General features: G+C 40.5%; 1 protein-coding gene across 1 annotated transcript in view; it reads left to right on the top strand.

Moving 5' to 3' along the window:
- Positions 1-288: 288 nt before the first annotated feature.
- The window catches only part of LOC110525462 (tumor protein p53-inducible protein 11), a 118,874-nt gene continuing 96,627 nt past the window's right edge, over positions 289-22,535 (top strand). Inside the window, exon 1 of the mRNA XM_021605592.3 lies at positions 289-405. The gene's annotated coding sequence lies outside the window, so the exon portion shown is untranslated. The remainder of the gene's footprint in view (positions 406-22,535) is intronic.

Genomic DNA, 22,535 nt, shown 5'->3' with positions numbered 1-22,535 from the left:
AATAAAAGGACACATTGAAAGTGACAAAAATGGATATAAACAGGGGAATCTGTTTACAATGAATATACTGTAAGCATGCCCCCAATGCAATTCTAAAGTCTGATAGTATTTTGTTAAATGTATATAACAACTTTCCGAACTTGTTTAGCATTATCTATTCCAGATATGGAAGGATTCCATTATTTGTATAAGTTTGAATGACTTTCAATGCGGGACCTTTATTTTGAAGGCAAACCGAAAATTCCACTATTGTGTCTAATACTTATTGCGGCTAGCTTCACACGTATCATTCTCCACTCCATTGCAAACCCGAACAGTACTGTCGCGATTTGAATATCGTGCTGCTTTTCAAATTCAAGTGAAAGGGCAGCTACTCTTCGGATTGTGGTCGCTTTTACACTGCCTGTAAGTAGCCAAACACATACATTTGATTTTATATATATATATATATATATATATATATATATATATATATATATATATATATATATATATATATATATATATATTATTATGCTCAATATTTCTTTGCGTTTTGTTTTTTCGGTTTTGAAGAGAAGTCATTTTGTGCGTTGGCATGTGGCTTATTTTGTATTTATTATTATGCTGGAACTTCTGTGGACAAATAGCCAATAAATTAATAGATTGAGAAAAGTTAATCATGATTAGCGTGTGGCAGAACTATTGGAATTTAGCCAATGTTTGATACTCATAGAATTTAAAGATCCAGGCATATATAAGTTCAACAGCGCCGCGCTCTACAACAAAAACAGCGCGTGCCCATTTGACGCTTCTGTGTAATGTTTATTCCTTGATGCAGCGTTTTCACATCTGGGCGGATGAGTCAAATGTAGCCTGGGCTAATTTTATTGCTTATACTGTGAAACTTTGCCCAAACAAACTACTTTAGGTCGAAAGGATAATCGCAACATTGCGAATGGTTCTGTTCATCCTTCATGTCTCCTTCAATTTGTTGTCTGGGGCGCCTACAGCCCACCCAGTTCTACTATACGGGTAGCCTAAAAGGCAAACGTTTATGGAGTAATTGCATGGAGAGACCAGACATATTAATTATACTTTTGATTAATCCAGATGATTAGAGTGGTAATTAATTTTCTATTTCTGTAATTTTCTGTCCATCTCCGATGCTGTGTGCCCCATGGTGTTGTGTTGAATGTGTTGCTGTTTTACATGCTAAAGCACATTTCTCTACTATATATTTTCTCTCAATGAATGTCTGTCATTCCTCTTCATGCTTCAATATGAACTGTGAGTGTGTGAACTGCAGATGACCAACCATACGTAAAAGGATAAACCACCTTTTTCACAGATAAGATAAAATAAACATGAATCGGTGTAATCCACTATAGGGACAAACTATCATATCTGTTCAATTAAAATAATCACTTTGAAATTTTTTAAAAGAGCTGGAACCACTCAAATGCACTTAACTTTTGACAGATTTGAGAATACAGGGATTAATTGCCCTTTCAGGTAGAGCGAGAGGGGGGGGGGGACTGAATGAGAAAATAATAGAATTATCCTTTTGGCCATGTAGTGTATGTGGACGCCCCATCAAATTAGTGGATTTGACTATTTCAGCCACACCCGTTGCTGACAGGTGTATAAAATTGAGCACACAGCCATGCACTCTCCATAGACAAACATTGGCAGTAGGATGGCCCTTACTGAAGAGCTCTGACTTTCAATGTGGCACCGTCATAGGATGCCACCTTTCCAACAAGTCAGTTTGTCAAATTTCTGCCCTGCTAAAGCTGCCCTGGTCAACGGTAAGTGCTGTTATTGTGAATTGGAAATGTGACTGACCGACCCAAATCGTTCTTATGTAGCAAAATTTGAAATTGTGTTTTTACATTGGATAAAAGTAGAGACTCAGAGCTACAAAATGCTATATCATACACTACAGTTGAGGAACTATGGGAAAGTACTTTTGCTTTGAAAGTTGATTAATTTGTAAACTTACTTTTGAGAAAATTGCCTTTGAATCTTTTGGTACTTCTACTGGAGAGCCCTTTCTTTGTCCACACCCATTCAACATCGTTCACACCCTTGAAGCTAGGGGGCACTATTTTTATGTTGGGAAAATAACGTTCCCAAAGTGAACAGCCTATTTCTCATGACCAGATGCTAGAATATGCATATAATTGACATATTAGGATAGAAAACACTCTAAAGTTTCCAAAACTGTAAAAATATTGTCTGTGGGTATAAAATAACTGATATTGCAGGCGAAAGCCTGAGGATAATCCAATCAGGAAGAGCCTCTTATTTTGAAACGTCTGTGTTCCTATACGTGCCTGTCCTCCATTTAAAGGGATATCAACCATATTCCTTTTTCTGTGGCTTCCCTAAGGTGTCAACAGTCTTTAGACATAGTTTCAGGCTTTTATTTTGAAAAATTAGCGTGAAGGATTACATTGCGTAAGTGGAGAGGTGGGGGCTCTCAGTGAGTTGGTGCGCAATTGAGTAAACCGGCCATTGTTCCTCCCTCTGCTTTGGAAACAGCTACACACTCGGTTGATATATTATCGAATATATATATATTTTAAAAACTACCTGAGGAATGATTATAAAAAACGTTTGACATGTTTCTGTGGACATTAAGAAGACTATTTGGAATTTCCGTCTGCGTTGTCATGACCGCGCTTTCCTGTGGATTTCTGAACATAACGCGATAAACAAACGTCGGTATTTTGTTCAGCGTGCACACCGGATGCTCTGGCCTACGAGTAGGGTTGATCCGAACGTTCTGACCTCACAACGGCACTCAGGCACCCACGCTAACTGGCTAACATTGGCTTGCTTGCTAGCTACTTCCAGACACATAATGAGAGAACACCCCACTCTGACCATTTTACTCGCTCTAGCAGAGCTGGTTAGGCTGTTTTCATGTTATCCAGAGTGTTGGTGGCTGTAACTGCTGCTGGTAACAATTAAATTATGTTTTCTTGCCGACATTTACTGACACCGGCCATATTCAACGGGTGTTGAGTGTTCTTAAGTTCATCAGTTATTCTGCACACTGGCACACTCAGATGAGAGTCCTCTGAAATTGGAGTAGATGGCCAGACTGAATTTACGAAAGCACCCGAAATGGATACTTGCATAGTGGAGTTTTTTTTGTTAAGACATGTAGCTAGTTAAACAATGAACCATAATCCCAACTCATGACATTATTACCCTGCATGAATCTGCAGGTACCTAGCCCACCAGGTTCAATGTTAGCTAGCTAACATTAGGCTATAGCTAGCCAAGCAAATGGCTCTCTGTCAATTAGTAACGTGTAATATCTGAAAATGTAGCTAGCTAGACTATCTTACCGGCATACATCATTCATGGTTGGAAGCATATCCTGTCAGATGCCATGGTTGACCTTAGTTTGAAGATGTAATCCGGAAAGAGGTGTTTTCTCCATCTCCTTAACTGTCATACTAAAATTCCACTGATTTCAAAACTCGGTGGAGAGCAACACTGAGACGACAGGGTGATTAACAAAAGGCTAAGCTGTGTTTCGCTTGGAGTGGCTTGGACAGGCAAGTCCCATACTATTGTGGAGGACTTAATTCTTCCTGCTGCTGTGGATATGGCTGGGATAATGCTGGTGGATGAGTTAACAGATGTGGTGGACCTGGCACCGCTCCTGGTATATGTCTTATGTTTATGGGGGGTCAATTAAGGAAGACATCCTCTCCTGCAAACCACAGGAAACCAGGACAACATGGGAGGATATTTGTAAAGTTTTGAACAGCTTTGTGACATCAAATGGACTTTGGTGGTCAAGATGTGTTGGTATCTGTAGTGATGGTGCAAAAGCCATGATAGGGAGACATAGTGGAGTGGTAACGCGCATATGCAAGCAGTTGCTCCTGACGCCACTTGGGTACACTGCAGCATCCCCAGAGAGGCTTTTGCTTCCAAGGGAATGCCTGACAGCTTGAAAGACGGTTTGGACACTGCAGTGAAAATTGTTAACTTTGTAAAGCAAGGCCCCTGAATACCCATGTATTTTCTGCAGTATGCAATGATATGGACAGTGACCATGTAACACTTTTACAACATACAGAGATGTGCTGGTTATCAAGGGGCAAAGTATTGACACATATTTTTTTTAAATTGAGAGACTAGCTTAAAGTTTTCTTTAATGACCATTTTCACTGGTCTGACCGCTTGCATGATGACGAGTTTCACACGACTGGCATGTCTGGGAGATGTTTTTTCTTGCCTGAATGATCTGAATCTAGGATTACAGGGACTCTGCAACTATATTCAATGTGAGGGACAAAATTGAGGCTATGATTAAGAAGTAGGAGCTTTTTTCTGTCTGCATTAACAAGGACTACACAAAGGTCTTTCCATCATTGTCTGATTTTTTTTTTGTGTGTGCAATTTTTATTATTTATTTTATTTTTTATTTTACCTTTATTTAACTAGGCAAGTCAGTTAAGAACAAATTCTTATTTACAATGACGGCCTAGGAACAGTGGGTTAACTGCCTGTTCAGGGGCAGAACGACAGATTTGTACCTTGTCAGCTCGGGGGTTTGAACTTGCAACCTTCCGGTTACTAGTCTAACCACTAGGCTACCCTGCCGCCCCAATTACGCAGGTACTTTCCCGAAACGAACTTTCTCGAAACAAACAACTGGATTCGTTATCCTTTTCATCCCCTGCCCCCAGTCCACTTACCGATATCTGAACAAGATTGCCTCATTGAAATTGCAACAAGTGGTTCTGTGAAAATTGAATTTCATCAGATGCCACTGCCAGATTTATGGATAGGGCTGTGCTCAGAGTTTCTTGCCTTGGCAAATCGCTCTGTTAAGACACTGATGCCCTTTGCAACCACTTACCTATTTGAGCATGGATTCTCCGCCCTCACTAGCATGAAAACTAAATACAGGCACAGACTGTGTGGAAAATGTTTAGACTGAGACTCTCCAATACAACCCAACATTGCAGAGTTATGCGCATCCTTTCAAGCAAACCCTTTTCATTTATTCACAATTTTTGATTAAGAAACAAGGTTTTATATGTAAGATGGCTAAATAAAGAGCAAAAATATTGTTTATTATTTGTGCCCTGTTCCTATAAGAGCTCTGTCACTTCCCACAAGCTGGGTTGTGATAACTCCCACTCATTCTTATGTTTAATAAATTTATCGTGTGTGTGGCAGGCTTACAATGAGGGGGAAAAACATTTGAGAGTGCGCTGACCCTGGTACTGGAGGTTGGAGGTTTAATGTTTTGAAGGGGTACGAGACTAACAAATTTGGGAACCACTGCAGAGTGATGAATCATGCTTCACCATCTGGCATGTAGTGTGAGAGGTTTGGCAAATGACAGTAGTCCTCCAGGCTCTTTCATGGGCTGAATGGTCTAAAATGTGCCTGGCGTAATGTTATGGTCTCCTGCAGGAGGAGGAGAAGGCAGTGTGTGTGTTGAAAAAGAGCGTGAGTGTGTAGGTCCATGTTTGTACTTGGGAGAGTTATTGACTCTGAAGTCAGGAAATTTGATGAAATTTGGATGGATACCATGCATGAGAAGAAAAGTTCAACAAAGGGCTTCTTCCTGTCCCTTCCTTTAAATTAAGCTAATTGATTGCACCCAAATTGGCCATTTTAATTGATAGGATAAATATAATCTGCTGCTTGGAGTATTGCTTCTTCATCTTTTGTTCTGTATTCCCTGTGAATTTGGTGATTTGTTTTTCCCCCCTGTTCAGAGATCCATATTTATTGCAAATAAAATGTTGTGATAAATTTATCTAGTGGGCAAAACCTTTATATTTTCACACATTTATTCTATATTCTATTGACTTCAATGTCAAATGTCTCAGAACACGGTGTGGGGAAACTATCACCTGAATACAGGGAATACATTACAAATGGTGAAGAAGCAGTACTGCAAGCAGCAGCTCCATACTACTTGTCAGACATAGAGAACTGATACGGTAGACTGGTTGTTGGGGTGGGATTGGTGTGGAGGGTCCGTGGGTGTCTCTTTACCATTTTAATGGATTCCTCATGTCTTGTGAAATGGCAGGAAGAATTTTGGTCGAAATTGGCTGTTGAGTACTATATTTGTTGAATCCTATAAAAGGGTGAATTTGGATGCAACCAATTTGCTTAATTTCTGAGATTACATTTCAACATATTTCAGGAATGGTGATCTGTTTCAAACTCCAGAAATTATTTCGGAACAATCTGAGATGGTGGGTGTCATAGCTTGCTGGAATGACCCCTCTCCTTTGAGCATTCGATCACTCCATATGAGGGTCTGCGGACACATAGCAATGGGTGTTTTGAATACATAATGAAGTGACATGGTTCTGTACCGATGTTGTCAATGTGTAGGTTAATTGTATGTAGGTGTTACTGTTAATTTCTTGGAACTAGCTCTGCAGCATGTGGTAGCTTTTTGAGCCTGAAATAAGGATAAGGCCATCTGGATAGATACAACGACGAAGTTCTTGAAAATGTCCGCTGACTGAATGCAGAGATTGTGTTGTGGATCAAACGGTAGACTCCTGAAATATAACACCGTCCTTGACCTTTCTTCACCTATGACAACCATTCAAACACTTTAAAAAAATAGTTCTCCATGTAAAAAAAAAAAAAAAAGGCTAACACAAGGGGCTGGTTTCCCGTAGTCAGCCAAACTAAATAGCACTTTCAATTTTATTTTACTCCAGGCCTGATGTGTTTAGTGATTGGTCGATGTATCAGCCAATCACATCCCAGCTGCTAGGCTACATTGGTTTCTCAAATTATCAGTATGGATAATTGTCAGTATGGATAATTGTACAGTTTGATGAAAAGACAGTCTTTTCCTCGCCTTAATGCCTGAACTTGTGATCGACTGCATGTTGCTTTTTTATAATTAAGGCATAATGTTCTTAGCCTTGGAACGGCATTAACAAAGACATGTTTCTTGAGACCTTTCCTAATTTGCCATCATGCGTAGCTTTGAGTTGCTTGCTGAGATTTTTTTTCTTAAGGCATAATTCCATAGCTGCAGTGTGGCACACAGGGATGGAGGGGGTATTTCTTTATTTTTCATTCTTCCTTTCCTAGCTCCCATAGACATAAAGATGCATCTTGAGAAAACTATGTAGAAAAGCTATGGCTGACCCCAATTAGCCGACTGGTTGGTCTGTTGGTTGACCAACAATAATATATATATATTTTTTTTAGCAGTAGCATATACAGTTGAATACAGAAGTTTACATGCGCCTTAGCCAAATACATTTAAACTCAGTTTTTCACAATTCCTTGTAAAAATTCCCTGTTTTTTAGGTCAGTTAGGATCACCACTTTATTTTAAGAATGTGAAATGTCAGAATAATAGAGTGATTACACCTCCAATTGACTCAAATTATACCAATTAGCCTTTCAGAAGCTTCTAAAGCCATGACAACATTTTCTGGAATTGTCCAAGCTGTTTAAAGGCACAGTCAACTTAGTGTATTTTATCTTCTGACCCACTGAAATTGTGATACAGTGAATAAGTGAAACAATCTTTAAACAATTGTTGTAAAAATTACTTGTCATTCACAAAGTAGATGTCCTAACTGACTTTCCAAAACTATAGTTGGTTAACAAACAATGTGTCGAGTGGTTGAAACACTTAGGTTGGAGTTATTAAAACTAGGTTATGTAAACTTCTGACTTCAACTGTACCATTACAGAAGGTAAAGTAAAAACTCAAACAGGTCTGTACATCAACACCGGTATATTTAATAATTAAAGCTGAGGGCGTGTTGTGTATGGCAAATATACCATGGCTTAGGGCTGTTAACTACGACGCAACGCGAAGTGCCTGGATACAGCCCTTAGCCATGGTATATTAGCCATATACCACAAACCCCTGAGGTGCCTTATTGCTATTATGAACTGGTTACCAACGTAATTAGTAAAAAAATAAAAATCAGTCATCTCCTGGTATACAATGCCTGTCAGCAAATCGGCATTCAGGGCTCCAGCCACCCAGTTCATGAAGTTAAATAAGCTATACGGCCCACCCCTAATATCATAGTGTAACATTTACCCCCAAGGAGACGAGGACATTATTGTTCCTCCAAACGTCTATCCAATCCTCTGAGGTCCAGACAAAAGCCAAGGGGTTAAGGACTTGTTTTCAATTTGGAACTCAATCATCTTCACGATTATAATAACCTTGGGTGGGTTTGAGCCTGATGAGGAAAACCGTGTGGGCAACCAGCCCCTTCTCAGCTCCTCATCTGCCCAATCATCATCTACATAATTGTTAACCATGCCTCACATATAGCTTTTCTTAGGGCTGTCCCCGTCACTTGTCTGAATCTGTTCTTTCGACCAATCGATTGTATTTTTCCATACAGTGTATTCAGGCCACTTCCCTTTTTACACATTTTGTTACGTTACAGCCTTATTCTAAAATTGAATCATTTTATTTAATCCATCTACACACAATACCCTATTGACAAAGTGAAAACAGATAAAAACATACCTTATTTACAGAAGTTTTCAGACTCTTTGCAATGAGACTTGAAATTGAGCTCAGGTGCATCCCGTTTCCATTGATCATGCTTGAGATGTTTCTACAACTTGACTGGAGTCCACCTGTGATAACCAAATGTTATTGTACAAGATTTGGAAAGGCACACACCTGTCTATAATTAGGTCCCATAGTAGACGGTGCATGTCAGAGCAAAAACCAAGCAATGAGGTCGAAGGAATTGTTCGTAGAGCTGTGAGACTAGATTGTGTCGAGGCATAGATCTGGGGGAGGCTACCAGATGGAAGACACTCTTCATGACCCCATGTGTGTTATTTCATAGTTCATGCCATCACTATTAGTTAACAACGTGGAAAATAGTAAAAATAAAGATATCCTTGAACGAGTAGGTGTGTCAAATTTTGACTGGTAAAGTGTGTGTGTGAGAGAGAGATCTATCTATCTATCTATCCATCTATCTATCTCAACAAAAAAAGAAATGTCCCTTTTTCAGCACCCTGTCGTTCAACAATAATTCGTAAAAATCCAAATAACTTCATAGATCTTCATTGTAAAGGGTTTAAACTCTGTTTCCCTTGTTGCTTGTTCAATGAACCATAAACAATTAATGAACATGCACCTGTCGACGGGACGTTATGACTCTAACAGCTTACAGACGGTAGGCAATTATGAAAACTTAGGACACTAAAGAGGCCTTTTTACTGACTCTGAAAAACACCAAAAGAAAGATGCCAATGGTCACTGCTCATCTGCGTGAACGTGCCTTAGGCATGCTGCAAGGAGGCATGAGGACTGCAGATGTTGCCAGGGCAATAAATTGCAATGTCTGTACTGTGAGACGCCTTAGCGCTACAGGATGGACAGCTGATCATCCTCGCAGTGGCAGACGACGTGTAACAACACATGCACAGGATCGGTACACCTGAACATCATACCTGCGGGACAGGTACAGAATGGCAACAACAACTGCCCGAGTTACAGCAGGAATGCAAAATTCCTCCATCAGTGCTCAGGCTGTCCGCGATTGGCTGAGAGAGGCTGGACTGAGGGCTTGTAGGCCTGTTGTAAGGCAGGTCCTCACCAGACATTACTGGCAACAACATTGCCTATCGGCACAAACCCACCGTCGCTAGACCAGACAGGACTGACATAGTGCTCTTCACTGGCGAGTCACGGTTTTGTCTCACCAGGGGTGATGGTCGGATTTGCGTTTATCGTAGAGGGAATGAGCATTACACCGAGGCCTGTATTCTAGAGCGGGAGCGATTTGGAGGTGCAGGGTCCGTCATGGTCTGGGGCGGTGTATCACAGCATCATCGGACTGAGCTTGTTGTCATTGCCTGCAATCTCAATGCTGTGCGTTGCAGGGAAGACATCCTCCTCCCTCATTTGGTTCCCTCACGTGGTACCCTTCCTGCAGGCTCATCCTGACATGACCCTCCAGCATAACAATGCCACCAGCCATACTGCTCGTTCTGTGCATGATTTCCTGCAAGACAGGAATGTCAGTGTTATGACATGTCCAGCGAAGAGCGTGGATCTCAATCCCATTGAGCACATCTGGGACCTGTTGGCTCGGAGGCTGAGGGCTAGGTGCCATTCCCCACCCCCTTTACAGAAATGTCTGCGAACTTGCAGGTGCCTTTGTGGAAACATCTCACAAAAAGATTTGGCAAATCCGGTGCAGTCCATGAGGAGGAGATGCACAGCAGTACTTAATGCAGCTGGTGGCCACACCAGATACTAACTTATTTTGACCACCCCTTTCTTTAATCAATTTCTGTTAGTCACGTATGTGGAATTTGTTTTGTCCATGTCTCAGTAAATATGTTCATACAAATATTTACATATTAATTTTGCTGAAAATAAATGCAGTTGACCGTTAGAGGGCGTCTTTTTGCTGAGATGTAGAGTTGAAGTCGGAAGTTTATATACACTTAGGTTGGAGTCATTAACACTCGTTTTTCAACCACTCCACAAATTTCTTGTGAACAAACTATAGTTTTGGCAAGTAGGATAGGACATCTACTTAAATAATCTGTAAACAAATGTTGGAAAAATTAACTTAACTCAGCCTATCATAAGTTTCTAAAGCAAAAAGTGCAAGTCATTCCCAGAACCTTGTGAAGATCCAGGAGGAAACAGGCACAAAAGTATCTATATCCACAGTAAATTGAGTCCTATATCAACATAATTTGAAAGGCAGCTCAGCAAGGAAGAAGCCACTGCGCCAAAACCACCGTTAAAAAAAGCCACACTACGGTTTGCAACTGCACATGGGTACAAAGATTGTACTTTTTGAAAAAATGCCCTCTGGTCTGATGAAACAAAAATAGAACTGTTTGGCCATAATGACCTTCAGTATGTTTGGAGGAAAAAGGGTGAGGCTTGCAAGCCGAAGAACACTAGTCATAAAGTGCGGGGGTGGCAGCATCATGTTGTGGGGGTGCTTTGCTGCGGGATTGACTGGTGCACTTCACAAAATAGATGGCGTCATGAGGGAGGAAAATTATGTGGATATATTGAAGCAACATCTCAAGACATCAGTTACCAAGTTAAAGCTTGGTCGCAAATGGGTCTTCCAATTGAACAATGATCCCAAGCAGACTTCCAAAGTTGTGGCAAAATGGCTTAAGGACAAAGTCAAGGTATTGGAGTGGCCATCACAAAGATCTGACCTCCATCCTATATAACATTTGTAGGCAGAACTAAAAAAGGATGTGTGAAACCTGACTTAGTTACACCAGCTCTGTCAGGAGGAATGGGCCAGAATCTTCCCAACTTATTGTGGGAAGCTTGTGGAAGGTTACCCACAATGTTTGACCCAAGTTAAACAATTTTAGGCAATGCTACCAAATAGTAATTGAATGTATGTAACCTTCTGAGCCACTGGGAATGTGAAGAAATAAATAAAAGCTGAAATAGTGTAGCTTACTATTATTCTGACATTTCACATTCTTAAAATAAAGTTGTTATCCTAAGTTACATAAAACAGGGAATTTTTAATAGGATTAAATGTCAGCAATTGTGAAACTGAGTTTAAATGTATTTGGCGAATGTGGATGTAAACTTCCGACTTCAACTGTATTTCAATATTTGGTTTATTAAATGTGATTTGCCACTCTCCGCCTTTTTCTAGCTTACTGTCTTGAGTCATCTCTCCTTCTACATGCCGTTTTCCACCACACACAGCAATCCCCGCCCCCTGTCATTCAGCCATAACCATGGCCTAATGATGGCTTGTGTTGAGGACCAATGATGTCTTTGATAACATTGCCTACCAAGGAGTCAATCATGCTACAATTGGAATGCGATTCAATGTGCTTACTCCCCTAAGTGGCACCTTTTGATAAGTTATATATCCTTAGAATTGCTGTCCTCGTCTCTGTTTCAGCCTGATGGACAAGGTTAACAATGTGTCACAATAGGATGCGTTTTATGCACTACCTTCTTGTATGAATGAGGTAACCATGGCCTTAATGGCATTCATTGTGTCCCTCTTATCCTGAGTGCTTCTGTCTCTGAAAGCACGATCCAGCCACCTCAACCAACCCAGTAATTACTAATTAGACACTTGTGCATAAAGTGGTTGTCCTTCGAGCTCATAACAATCTATCTAATGGGTTACATTTAGCATTTAAGGCATGGGCAACAATGGGGATGATATTATTGTGGCCGTAGGCAGCACAGAATAATCAATAGATCTGACTGCACAGAGGTGCTTGGCAAGATAGGTTACAGCGGGAGACCAGCTTATGTGTATTGGGGGAAATCCAAGCTCCATCAGCTAGGACTAGATATTGGTTAATCAAATCTTCCCATTCCTGCTCAATTTGGCATGTCTCCCTAAACAGCCGAACTGTAAAAGGATTCAGTATTCTCTCTAGTTGGGCTCTGAGATGGAATAACTATTGAATATTTTCACTTTTGATTGTGTGGGGTGAGTGAATGCATTCCAGTTCTGTTGACAAAAATTTGGATTTTTTTTCTTTCTACTGCCACTGTTATAGGTAACAATCCTTATAGGTAACAAGTGCTTATATTACTGTGCAGATTTTTTGACAATTGTGGGAATAAATTAAGATAAACCAGATTTGCTTTACCCCCTTTTTCTTCCCCGATCCAACTATCATCCTGTCTCATTGCTGCAACTCCCCAACGGGCTCGGGAGAGGCGACGGTCTAGTCTCGTGTCCTCTGAAACATGACCCGCCAAGCCCGCTCTGCTTCTTAACACCCGCTTGCTTAACCCGGAATCCAGCTGCACCAATGTGTCGGAGGAAACACCGTTCAACTGACGACTGAAGTCAGCCTGCAGGCGCCCGGCCCACTACAAGGAGTTGCTAGAGCGAGATGAGCCAAGGAAAGTGCTCATGGCAAAACCCTCCACTATCCCGTACTACGCTGGGCCAATTCTGTGCCACCCTATTTGAATCACGGTCACGGCCGGTTGTGACACAGCCTGGGATAAGCCTGGGATAAAGCTTGTGGAAGGTTACCCAAAACGTTTGACCCAAGTTAAACAATTTAAAGGCAATGCTAATTGACTGTATGTAACCTTCTGACCCACTGGGAATGTGATGATATAAATAAATCATTCTCTCTACTATTATTCTGAGATTCACATTCTTAATATAAAGTGGTGATCCCAACTGACCTAAAACTGGGATTTTTTTTCTTACTAGGATTAAATGTCAGGAACTGTGACACCTTAGCAAAACACATGTAAACTCCGTTTATGTAAACTTCCGACTTCAACTATATTTGTGGAAAAACCTCCCTGATTAATTCTTTAGTCATATTCCAGTTTCCCAATTTACTCATGGCCAAGTTTACAGTGAACGCTGAGGCTATTAGGGCTATTTGGTCTGTAACACCATGGGTCAAATAAGTCACTGTAAATTGTGTTGAATGATGCAGGAAACTACTTTCCAGAGAATTTGAAACTGTAGGCTACCCGTCTGCCTACTGGAATATTTGTATATTCAAGCCCTTTTAATTAAGCTTTTTACCGGACTGGCTTTACAAAGACAACTTGAAATGTAGCCTACATGGTTTGTCCTCTTGTAGGAAGCAGTAACTCCCCATTGCTGGCCCATACTTAGCCCAGTTATAGATAACAACTAGCGAAGAATATCAACAAATGTGTCCACGTGCAGATCTGAAAAGCTCAATTACTTGTAGGTAATTGAAAGACCACTTGTAGGCTACCCCTGATAATAGAATTCTACTCCATTGCGCTCTTGGCTCTACCTACAACAAAATCATAGACTCAATCTTGCAAAGTTAGATTTGTTTTGTCATTGAAAAGGAGCTAATATAATGTGGATTCAATCACAGAAAAAACATTGATCTATATGCAAACTGGCTCATCAAGCTGCTCACTCAAAAAAAACGAATGACTGTAACCAGTGCCTACAACCTGGTTCAGGTTGTGAGTCAACCTTCCAGGGTAGTTACAAACAGCACAGGAATGTAATCATCAACATGTATTGATCATATCTTTACTAATGCTGCAGAAATGTACTTTTAAAGCAGTATCCAAATCCACAGGATGTCGTGATCACAATAATAGTAGCCATATCTAGGAAAACCAAAGTTCCAAAGGCTGGGCCTAATATAGTGTATGAGGTTATACAAGACGTTTGGTAGTGATTCATATGTTGATGTAAATTAGTATTTGCTGGTCTGTGGTGTGTAATGAGGAGCAACCAGACGCTGCACTTAACGCATTCATGAATTCATGAAATTGCTTATTCCAGTTACTAATAAGCACGCACCTATTAAGAAAATGACTGTTAAACTGTTAAATCACCTTGGATTGATGAGGAATTTAAAAATGGTATGGATGAGGCAAAAGGTATGGAAAATAAGTCTGGCAGCCCAACTGATTGTCAAACCTACTGAAAATGCGACCTTTTGCCACATTTCAGGCTTCAAACATAAAGATATAAAACTGTATTTTGTGAAGAATCAACAACAAGTGGGACACAATCATGAAGTTGAACAACATTTATTGGATATTTCAAACTTTTTTAACAAATCAAAAACTGAAAAATTGGGCGTGCAAAATTATTCAGCCCCTTTACTTTCAGTGCAGCAAACTCTCTCCAGAAGTTCAGTGAGGATCTCTGAATGATCCAATGTTGACCTAAATGACTAATGATGATAAATACAACCCACCTGTGTGTAATCAAGTCTCCGTATAAATGCACCTGCACTGTGATAGTCTCAGAGGTCCGTTAAAAGCGCAGAGAGCATCATGAAGAACAAGGAACACACCAGGCAGGTCCGAGATACTGTTGTGAAGAAGTTTAAAGCCGGATTTGGATACAAAAATATTTCCCAAGCTTTAAACATCCCAAGGAGCACTGTGCAAGCGATAATATTGAAATGGAAGGAGTATCAGACCACTGCAAATCTACCAAGACCTGGCCGTCCCTCTAAACTTTCAGCTCATACAAGGAGAAGACTGATCAGAGATGCCAAGAGGCCCATGATCACTCTGGATGAACTGCAGAGATCAGCTGAGGTGGGAGACTCTGTCCATAGGACAACAATCAGTCGTATATTGCACAAATCTGGCCTTTATGGAAGAGTGGCAAGAAGAACGCCATTTCTTAAAGATATCCATAAAAAGTGTTGTTTAAAGTTTGCCACAAGCCACCTGGGAGACACACCAAACATGTGGAAGAAGGTGCTCTGGTCAGATGAAACCAAAATTGAACTTTTTGGCAACAATGCAAAACGTTATGTTTGGCGTAAAAGCAACACAGCAGAACATACCATCCCCACTGTCAAACATGGTGGTGGCAGCATCATGGTTTGGGCCTGCTTTTCTTCAGCAGGGACAGGGAAGATGGTTAAAATTGATGGGAAGATGGATGGAGCCAAATACAGGACCATTCTGGAAGAAAACCTGATGGAGTCTGCAAAAGACCTGAGACTGGGACGGAGATTTGTGTTCCAACAAGACAATGATCCAAAACATAAAGCAAAATCTACAATGGAATGGTTCAAAAATAAACATATCCAGGTGTTAGAATGGCCAAGTCAAAGTCCAGACCTGAATCCAATCGAGAATCTGTGGAAAGAACTGAAAACTGCTGTTCACAAATGCTCTCCATCCAACCTCACTGAGCTCGAGCTGTTTTGCAAGGAGGAATGGGAAAAATTTTCAGTCTCTCGATGTGCAAAACTGATAGACATACCCCAAGTGACTTACAGCTGTAATCGCAGCAAAAGGTGGCGCTACAAAGTATTAACTTAAGGGGGCTGAATAATTTTGCACGCCCAATTTTTCAGTTTTTGATTTGTTAAAAAAGTTTGAAATATTCAATAAATGTCGTTCCACTTCATGATTGTGTCCCACTTGTTGTTGATTCTTCACAAAAAAATACAGTTTTATATCTTTATGTTTGAAGCCTAAAATGTGGCAAAAGGTCGCAAAGTTCAAGGGGGCCGAATACTTTCGCAAGGCACTGTATCTTATTAATTCCTTTACACGTATGTATGTAATGTATGTATGTATGTATGTTAATTGTTAGGTTTGATTACTCGTTGGCTATTACTGCAGTGTCGGAACTAAAAGAACAAGCATTTTGCTACACTCGCATTAACATCTGCTATCCATGTGTATGTGACAAATTTGATTTAGTGGGAAGGTTCCTCGCTTTTTCTCGGGCTAAAACAACTAGGCTCTAAATAAATCATGTGTATTTACAGATAGAATAAAAGTTTAAGGCACATGAAAGTTCACATATTCCAGAAGGCATTTCTGCTAAAAAAAAGTTTTAAAATATTATAAAATAAAGATGTTCATATCCCCCTGTGAAGTTCAACAGTGAATCCCTGCTGTATCTGTCACATTCCAACAAACTTCAGTGTTTCCTGTCAAATGGTGTCAAGAATATTAATATCCTTGCTTCAGGTCCTGAGCTACAGGCAGTTAGATTATGATATGTCTTTTTAGGCAGAAATTGAAAAAAAAAAGAAAAGGTAATGGTAAAGAAAGCTGGTAGCTCTCACAAAATGAATAAACGCTAAACCAGTTATACTTTTAAAAGATCCAAATGGGGTAATTTGAAATAATGTGATGCATTTAAAATGAATATAAATCAGAATTAAACGACAGTTAGACATATTCTATAGCCTTCTTAGACTCAACAACCCTGAAGCAATTATCAGCACAATTATCTTTTTTATTAAAAATCGTTTTTCCCAAATTTAAGTTTTGGTTTCTTTTAAAACATTTGTGCATATAAAAGCACCAGGAATGGATGGCTTTACCATAGAATTGTATTCAACATTGAGACAAATGAGTGCCCCAATTCACACAAATGAGAACACTTATGTCATTCAATGCAGTACTTCCCAATTCCATGTATCAAACCATTATATTAAAACAAGGAAAATATGGAGTCCCCTACTTATTATAGACCCATGAGTTGACTAAATTGTGACAAAATAACAAGAAGGCTTATAAGCAATAGACTGGCAAGTATTACCGGACTTGATACACACAAATCAAATGGGATTTATTAAAAATAGAATTGTACAAACAAATAAAATAACATGTTTCAGTTTAATACAATATGCAAACAAACAAGATTGATCCATTTAAAAATATATATATTTCACCTTTATTTAACCAGGTAGGCCAGCTGAGAACAAGTTCTCATTTACAAATGCAACCTGGCCAAGATAAAGCAAAGCCACAACAGAGTTTCACACTAACAAATGTTCAGTCAACACAATAGGAAAGAAAAATAGAAAAATCTATGTACAGTGTGTGAAAATGTAGGGAGGTAGGCAATAAATAGGCCATAGAGGTGAAATAATTACAATTTAGCATTGATACTGGAGTAATAGATGTGCAAGTAGAGAGTGGGGTGCAAAAGGGTAAGTAGTAATATGGGGATGAGGCAGTTGGGTGTGCTATTTACAGATTGGCTGTGTACAGGTACAGTGATCGGTAAGCTGCTCTGACAGCTGATGCTTAAATTTAGAGAGGGAGATGTAAGACTCCAGCTTCAGAGATTTTTTTTTATTTTCAATTCGTTCCAGTCATTGGCGGCAGAGAACTGGAAGGAAAGGCGGCCAAAGGAATTGTTGGCTTTGGGGATGACCAGTGCAATATACTTGCTGGAGCGCGTGCTATGCGTGGGTGTTGCTATGGTGACCAGTGAGCTGAGAAGGCGGTGGTTTACCTAGCAAAGACTTCTAGATGACCTGTAGCCAGTGGATTTGGCAACGGATATGTAGTGAGGGCCAGCTAACGAGAGCAAACAGGTCAGTGGTTGGTAGTATATGGGGCTTTGGTGACAAAACGGATGGCACTGTGATAGACTACATCCAGTTTGCTGAGTAGAGTGTTGGGGGCTATTTTTTAAATTACATTGCCAAAGTCAAGGATTGGTAGGATAGTCAGTTTTACGAGGGTATGTTTGGCAGCGTGAGTGAAGGAGGCTTTGTTGTGAAATAGGATGCCGATTCTAGATTTAATTTTGGATATTCAGTGGGGCAAAAAAGTATTTAGTCAGCCACCAATTGTGCAAGTTCTCCCACTTAAAAAGATGAGGCCTGTAATTTTCATCATAGGTACACTTCAACTATGACAGACAAAATGAGAGAAAAAAAAATCCAGAAAATCACATTGTAGGATTTGTAATTAATTTATTTGCAAATTATGGTGGAAAATAAGTATTTGGTCACCTACAAACAAGCAAGATTTCTGCCTCTCACAGACCTGTAACTTCTTCTTTAAGAGGCTCCTGTGTCCTCCACTCGTTACCTGTATTAATGGCACCTGTTTGAACTTGTTTATCAGTATAAAAGACACCTGTCCACAACCTCAAACAGTCACACTCCAAACTTCACTATGGCCAAGACCAAAGAGCTGTCAAAGGACACAAAATTGTAGACCTGCACCAGGCTGGGAAGACTGAATCTGCAATAGGTAGGCAGCTTGGTTTGAAAAAATCACGTGTGGGAGCTATTATTAGGAAATGGAAGACATACAAGACCACTGATAATCTCCCTCGATCTGGGGCTCCACGCAAGATCTCACCCCGTGGGGTCAAAATGATCACAAGAGCGGTGAGCAAAAATCCCAGAACCACATGGGGGACCTAGTGAATGACCTGCAGAGAGCTGGGACCAAAGTAACAAAGCCTACCATCAGTAACACACTGCGCCGCCAGGGACTCAAATCCTGCAGTGCCAGACATGTCCCCCTGCTTAAGCCAGTACATGTCCAGGCCCGTCTGAAGTTTGCTAGAGAGCATTTGGATGATCCAGAAGAGGATTGGGAGAATGTCATATGGTCAGATGAAACCAAAATATAACTTTTTGGTAAAAACTCATGCTTTGGGGCTGTTTTTCTGCAAAGGGACCAGGACGACTGATCCGTGTAAAGGAAAGAATGAATGGGGCCATGTATCGTGACATTTTGAGTGAAAACCTCCTTCCATCAGCAAGGGCATTGAAGATGAAACGTGGTTGGATCTTTCAGCATGACAATGATCCCAAACACACCGCCTGGGCAACGAAGGAGTGGCTTCGTAAGAAGCATTTCAAGGTCCTGGAGTGGCCTAGCCAGTCTCCAGATCTCAACCCCATAGAAAATAGAACACCACTCTATCTAGACAGAACTTTAGGAATATGTTCTTCTTCACTTCATCTGACCTGACCTCTGCCCAAATTCCTCACTCCTCCCCAACTCATGGCTGTCATGTTGGCTTGAACCAGACTGTGGCCCTAATCCTTCCCATAGCATCCCTGATGTCTAACAATATCATATTCTAACAGAATGTAAATGTTCTACATTTCCCTCTCTCCCTCAGTGACATAAGGATATTTCATATTTCAGTCAGAACCCATCAGTCTCCCATTTTGAACATGACATCCATACTGTTCAACGTTATATCAACTTGGAAAATATTTATAAATTAACAAATAATGATAATAAAACATGAACAAAAAATAAAACATGATTAACATTCACAGTTGATGATTGTTTACAAATCCAAGACTTATGGCCTCTGTTCTATAATCACACTTTGCGCACTTATTTCCATTTCTCGCTGGACAGCAGAATTACATTTCAGCTGGAGCTTTTGGCTTCTTCCATTTCAGCTTCTGGTTTGTAAGAGTACAAGACTTGAAAAGCAAAAATAAATACAAAACGTATTAATGTGTTTAAACTATGCATAATTATATGCAAACACAACCAAAGTTTGATAACATAACAATTCCCACTCTCTCTTTGCCAGACTATGCCTTCAGGATACTTTTGTACTGGGTTCCACAGAAATGAAGGCCCTAAAAAAACCTACTCATGCTTTCAGCCAGTCTTCCCCGTTCAGACCACAGGCGCCAAGAGGTGTTCCCAGGCCAGGGCATTTTCACTTTACTCCCCATCTCCTTCCTCCATAGCCACCCGATATACACGTGCGGTGGCCTTAATCAACTTTACCTCATCTTGAGGTAACTCAGCATTGTATTTACCTTTCAGCATCAATGCATTAGTCTTTCCTCTGCTTCCAGGGAGTGGCCCTATAAAGTCTATCTGTAATGATGTAAATCGTCCATCCGGCAGGGGTTGCTGTCGGGCAGGGGTAGGCATTGTAGGTACAATATTGTGTTGAGCACATATCACACAACCCAATCCCGAAATGTTCCTAACACCCCTTGTCCCAATCATGTCGCCTTGAACTGAGAGTACATGTTCACAGCCGATTTGATGTTGTTGGCATGTGAAACATTTCAAAAAGAGTAACATGTATCACTACTTGGTGCCACGGTCCTCCTAGTGGTAGTATCATACCACATCCCCTCAGTGTCAACTTGGCACCCATGTTCTAACCACTCCCACATTTATTTGTTAGTTTGCTGCTGTAAAGCTTTCAGACTTAGAATCCCAGCCCTGGTATTCACAATATTTACATGTGGTTCCTTAACACCTTCTTTGACTAAGGCTGCCGCCTTCACAGTTTCGTCTGCTCGGCGAATCCCTATGTCTATTTTATCTGTACAACTAGTATGAGCTTCACATTTCACCACTGCTAATTTACAGGGTAGCTGACACGCTTCTAATAATGCATCTACCTCCTATTTATTATTGGTGTTCCTGTCACTGTTAACATGCCCTATTGGGACCATAATGTACTGAAATCATGCACTGCCCCAAATGCATATTGAGGATCAGTGTATATTGTTACATTCTCCCTTTCATAAAACCTACAGGCCTTGGCTAATGCACATAACTCCGCTCCCTAGGCTGACACAGAGGCTAGCAGTGGGTCAGCCTTCACCACACACCTGTCATCACACAGTGTACCCCATTACACTCTTCCCTTTTTCTGGTCATCTAACTAGAGCCATCTGTATACAATACTTGTCCTAATTCCAATGCCGTCTCTTTCAAACCCGGCCTAGGCTTTGGCATAATTTGATCTGGGTAACTTATGCGATTCACTCTCCCCAGGCAACGATATTAATGACTCAGGATTCAAAGCACCAACCTTATGGAATTGTTGATTTCTTTCCCCATTTTAACATGAACTCCCATTTTGTCTATCTTGCACTAGTAACATGTTGTGCTTTCGTGCTGTTAACAATGTTTGCTACTGCGTGTGGAACATACAAATCCACTTTTTCCCCCGTTGTAATCGAAGCCGTGTTACGCAACACCATTTCTGTCGCTTCTACCACTCTCAGGCATGGTAGCATTCCTCTCGCAACCGAGTCTAAACATTTACTCCAGTACATTACTGGGCTCTCTCTTCCCCCATGATTTTGCACAACCACCATGCTACAATGTCCTTCATGTTCATGAAAAACATTTTATAAGGTAATTTTAGGTTTGGAGACCCCAATGCTGACGAAGACTCCAGCCAACCGAGTCATAGACTGTTCTCTCTGATACTGCACGGCAAGCAGTACCGGAACGCCAAGTCTAGGTCCAAGAGGCTTCTAAACAGCTTCTACAGGGCCATAAGAATCCTGAACATCTAATCAAATGGCTACCCAGACTATTTGCTGCTGCCACAGTGTCCGATTTCAAAAAGGCTTTACGACGAAAGCACACCAAACAATTGTTAGGTCAGAGCCAAGTCACAGAAAAAACAGTCATTTTCCAGCCAAATACAGTGGGGCAAAAAAAGTATTTAGTCAGCCACCAATTGTGCAAGTTCTTCTACATAAAAAGATGAGAGGCCTGTAATTTCCATCATACACAAAATGAGAAAAAAAAATCCAGAAAATCACATTGTAGGATTTTTAATGAATTCATTTGCAAATGATGGTGGAAAATAAGTATTTGGTCACCTGCAAACAAGCAAGATTTCTGGCTCTCACAGACCTGTAACTTCGATATAGGGGGCACTCTTTTAATTTTTGGATGAAAAACGTTCCCGTTTTAAACAAGATATTTTGTCATGAAAAGATGCTTGACTATGCATATAATTGACAGCTTTGGAAAGAAAACACTCTGACGTTTCCAAAACTGCAAAGATATTGTCTGTGAGTGCCACAGAACTGATGTTACAGGCGAAACCCAGATAAAAATCCAATCAGGAAGTGCCGCATATTTTGAAACCGCCTCATGGCAATGACTCCTTATATGGCTGTGGAGGAGCTAGGAGTCAGCTTACCTTTTCCATGTTTTCCCCAAGGTGTCTGCAGCATTGTGACGTATTTGTAGGCATATCATTGGAAGATTGACCATAAGAGACTACATCTACCAGGTGGTCGCTTGGTTTCCTCCGTCACAATTATTGCGTAATCTCTAGCTGCAGTATTTTTCCGTTTGCCTCTGATGGGAAACCGACTGCCAGGAATGATTTTTCATCGAATAGAATTGTGAAAAACATCTTGAGGATTGATTCTAAACAACGTTTGCCATGTTTCTGTTGGTATTATGGAGTTAATTTGGAAAAAAGTTTGGCGTTGTGTTGACTGCATTTTCGTTTTTTTTTCTTCGCCAAACGTGATGAACAAAACGGAGCTATTTCTCTTAA

Source organism: Oncorhynchus mykiss, chromosome 1, assembly GCF_057628025.1.
Source record: "Oncorhynchus mykiss isolate SJ-2025 chromosome 1, ASM5762802v1, whole genome shotgun sequence".
NCBI classification, from domain to species: Eukaryota; Metazoa; Chordata; class Actinopteri; order Salmoniformes; family Salmonidae; genus Oncorhynchus; species Oncorhynchus mykiss.
This window is presented reverse-complemented; position numbering and strand designations above follow the sequence as displayed.